Genomic DNA, 4469 nt, shown 5'->3' on the forward strand with positions numbered 1-4469 from the left:
CCACCAGTCACTCCATGGGAGAAAGATGAAGCTTTCTGCTCCTGCAAAGATTTACAGCCTCAGAAATCCTACACAGGAATGCTAGGAGTCAGAACCAACTCAACAGCACGTAACAAAAATGTCTCTAAGAGCAGAGTTGGGAAGAGTCATTTGGAGCCAGCTGCAGAATACCACTGACTCTTCATCTGGAGTGGAGTAAGTAAAAGGGCAGTGAGGCCAGAAATGTTTCTCCAATAGTGCTCCCTTCATATGGGAGAAAGCAACAGGAGTGAGGAATAAGTATGTCATCCACAAATACTTGTACTTTTCATTTTCTTAGTCCACCAGGCTTAGGCCTGTGCTCTATCAGTGGTGTGGCTGTTTCTGGTGCTCCCTTATGAATTCTCCTATGATGTTAGTGGTCAATGTAGATTTCACTGCAAAATCTATGAACAGATCAGAAAAATAGATTGATTAAATTACCTTTTTTGGGGGGGGCAAATAACATGGGTGTTTTATGTGTTTTGCCAACCATCCCTCCCCTGAAAGGTATTTTTGAAAGTGCACTATACTACATTTTTTTGTAGTGACATGATTAAGGTCACGTGTGGCACTGTGGGCTAATGTGTCAGACTACAAAGTCATTTGAACTTCAAGGTCGGTTGTTCAAGCTCACCAGCTGCTCCTTGGAAATCCTATACAGGGCCGCTATGGGTTGGAATCGACTCAATGGTACTTGACAACAACATGACCAAATCTAAAATCCATTCCCTATTCTATTCCCTGGAGTCCTGGTGTGGCGCTCTAAAATAAGCACCAGTCTATCCTTAGAAACCCTATACAAGGTCTCTAGAAGTCAGAATGACTCGATGGCACTTAATAACAACAACAACAACATTCTATTCCCAGTCCAAATTATTTCTAGTCATATTGTGTAATGTAATCCCATCAAAGGTACACATTAAATTAAATGACAATATTAAGATATTCCAGTAATAAATGTCAACAATATATAGAGGCCACAAATCTAAACATAAATTCCTTTCATTATTAAATTTCCAGAGAGAGATTAAAGCCTAACAATTAAATTCCTAATAATTAAAGTCCAAAGTAAAATTGTCTTCACCCTTGAAGTTAGAAACCCAAAGAAATTAACTCCAAATTACTTCAATCTGATTTCTAGTTATGTTTTGCCCATCCCAGAGATATCATTGCAAAACCTGGATAAAGTCAGATACTTTAATTATCAGCAGTCTGGGCTTCTTTCACTCAAAGAGTGTGGTCTTTTCAATTACTGAGAAATTGAATGAGCCTTTCTTTTAAAGAGTTCAAAAATTTTAGAAGAGTACACGAGATTATCACAGCATTGACTCCATGCCCACAAAGTGCAGAAAACAAATTAATATCACAGCTAATAATTCAGATCTTCCAGGCAAGCTTATTTTCCCCAAACCCAAGACTCATTGTTGTCAAAGACAGTAATGCTTTGTTGCTAGCTGTTGTCAAGTCAGGCCCTGACCCATGGTGACCCAAAGCACATCAAAATAAAACACTGCCCAGTTCTTTACCATCTCCAAAACAAGTTGAGATTTCAACAGTTGTGTTCAACAGGGTTTTCACTGACTGATTTCCAGAAGCAGATCAACAAGTCATTCTTTCTAGTCTATTTAGTCTGAAAGCTCCGCTAAAACTTCTTCAGCATTACATAAGCCTCCACATACAGCAGGTGTAGGCTGTGTACGAGGCACACTGGTCAGGAATCAAACCTAATCTACTTCAATAAAGACAAGAATTCTTTATTGAGCCACCATAGAAGGCCCCTCAAAGCAGTAATTTTGTTGCTGTTAAATGCTGTTGAGTCAGTTCTGACTCATAACGACTCTGTATAGGATTTCCAAGGAGCATCTGGTGAGTTTGAACCACCAGCATTGTGGTTCAAAATGACCCTGCAGTCCAGCACATAAACTATCAGTGCCACACCAGGACTCTGAAACAGTAATTGCTGGTGTTGTTGTTATTGTTGTTGTTGTTAGGTGCCATCAAGTCTGTACTGACTCATAGTGACCCTACTCACAACAGAACAAAACACAGCCTGGTTCTGGGCCAACCTCATAATCATTGCTACGTCTGAGCCCATGGCTTCCTCCACTTGGCCAATCCATCTCATTGAGGGTCTTCCTCATTTTCTCTGACCCTCCACTTTACCAAACAGGATATCCTTCTCCAGTGACTGGTCCCTCCTGATGACATGTCTGAACTATGAGAGACAAAGTCTTGCTATCCTGGCTTCCAAGGAGCACTCTGGCTGCACTTCATTCAACAACAGATCTGATCTGTTTGTTCTTCTGGCAGCCCATGGCACTTTCAATATTCTCCTCCAACACCATAACTCAAATGCATCAATTTTTCTATGGTCTTCGTTATTCACTGTCCAGCTTTCGCATAAAAATGAGGTTACTGAAAAGACCATGGCTTGAGTCAGGTGCACCTTAGTCCTCAAACTGACATCTTTGCTCTTCAACGCTTTAAAGAGGTCTTGTGCAGCAGATTTGCCCAATGCAATACGTCGATTGATTTCTTGACTATTGCTTCCATGATGGTTTTTCTTGCAAAATGAAGTCTTGGACAAATGTTGTTGTTGTTATTGTTAGGTGCCATCGAGTTGGTACCAACTCATAGTGACCTTATGCACAGCAGGATGAAACACTGCCCCATCCTGACCCAACCTCACTACTGTTGCCACGCTTGAGCTCATTGATGCTGCCACTTTGCCAATCCATCTCGCAGGGGGTCTTCCTCTTTTTCTCTGACCCTCCACCTTACCAAACATGATATCCTTCTCCAGTGACTGGTCCCTCCTAACAATATGTTCAAAGTATGAGAGACGAAGTTTGGCCATCCTGGCCTCCAAAGAGCAGTCTGGCTGCACTTCTTCCAACACAGATCTGTTTGCTCTTTTAACAGCCCATGGCTCTTTCAATATTCTCCTCCAATACCATAACTCAAAAGCATGTATTCTTCTACAGTCTTCCTTATTCACTATCCAGCTTTCAAATGCTTATGAAATTATTGAAAATACCATGGCTTGGGTCAGGCACACCTTAGTCTTCAAGCTGACATCTTTGTTCTTCAACATTTTAAAAAGGTCTTGTGCAGCAGATTTGCCTACTGTAATACAAATAGAACCTCCATAATGTCTGAGGGAAGGACAATAGCTTTAAAAACATCTCAATCTGGACTTCACAAAATTCCAGTGAAATAGTGTCACTTGTCCTGAGTCTATAATCCATGAACATAAACTCAATTGGGAGAAACCTTTCAGTGAGAGATTAATGTGGAGTCCATGGATTTTTCCCTATCTGAGAGGGAAAGCCACCCTGCATGTTCTTGGAGTGGTATTTGGCACATTGTTAACTCTTGAACTGTTTAGTAATCTGAAATGTTGGTAACTCTGATCACGATATCTTATTTGATGTGTCTTTCTTCTTCCTCCTGCATAATCAAACACTTGATTCCTATCCATCCCTTTGAGCTTTATTTTTCTGACATGTACAAAGTCTAGCCATCCTCACTTCTACAGAGAATTTTGACTGTGCTTCTTCCAAAACAGATTTATTCATTCTTGTGGAAGTTTATGATATATTCAATACTCTTTGCCGACAACACAATTCAAAGGCATCAATTCTTCTTTGGTATTCCTTATTCATTATCCAGCTTTCAAATGCATATGAGGTGGCTCTGGGAGTGTAGTGGTTATGAATCAGGCTGATAACCTCAGGGTCAGCAGTTCGAAACTACCAGCTGTTTCACGGGAGAAAGATGAGGCTTTCTGCTCCCTGTACAGGGTCCACGGCATATAACAACAACAACAAAAATACCCCAACTTTGTCCTCATGGTGACACCTTCGCTTTTTAACTTTTAAGAGGTCTTTGACAGCAGAGTTATCCAGTGTATTATGTCATTTGGTTTTTGACCACTGCTTTCATGTGTGTTGACTGTAATTCAAGTAAAATGAAATATTTGACTGCCTCCTTATTTTCTCCATTTATCATGATGTTCCTACTGGTCCAGTTCTGAGAATTTTTGCTTTATGTAAGCTCAGGTATAATGCATACTGAAGGCTGTAAACTTTTATCTTTATCAGTAAGTGCTTCAAGTCCTCTTCATATGCATATCTCAGGTTGTTAATGAGTCTTCCACCAGTCTTGATGTTGCATTCTTCTTCATACACCAGTTCCTCAGAGTATTTGCTCGGCATATATACTGAATAAGTATGTGAAAGGATACAACCCTGACACACATCTTTCCTGATTTTAAGCCACACAGCATCTCCTTGATCTATTACAATGGTTGCATCTTGGTCTATGTAACAGGTTCCTCATAAGCCCAATAAGTGCTCAGGAGTTTCCAGTCTTCATAATGATATAATTTGTCATGATCCACATAGTCAAATGCTTTTGCATAGATAATAAGCACAGGTGAACATCTT

Source organism: Chrysochloris asiatica, unplaced genomic scaffold (assembly GCF_000296735.1).
Source record: "Chrysochloris asiatica unplaced genomic scaffold, ChrAsi1.0 scaffold00042, whole genome shotgun sequence".
In the NCBI taxonomy this organism is placed as follows: domain Eukaryota; kingdom Metazoa; phylum Chordata; class Mammalia; order Afrosoricida; family Chrysochloridae; genus Chrysochloris; species Chrysochloris asiatica.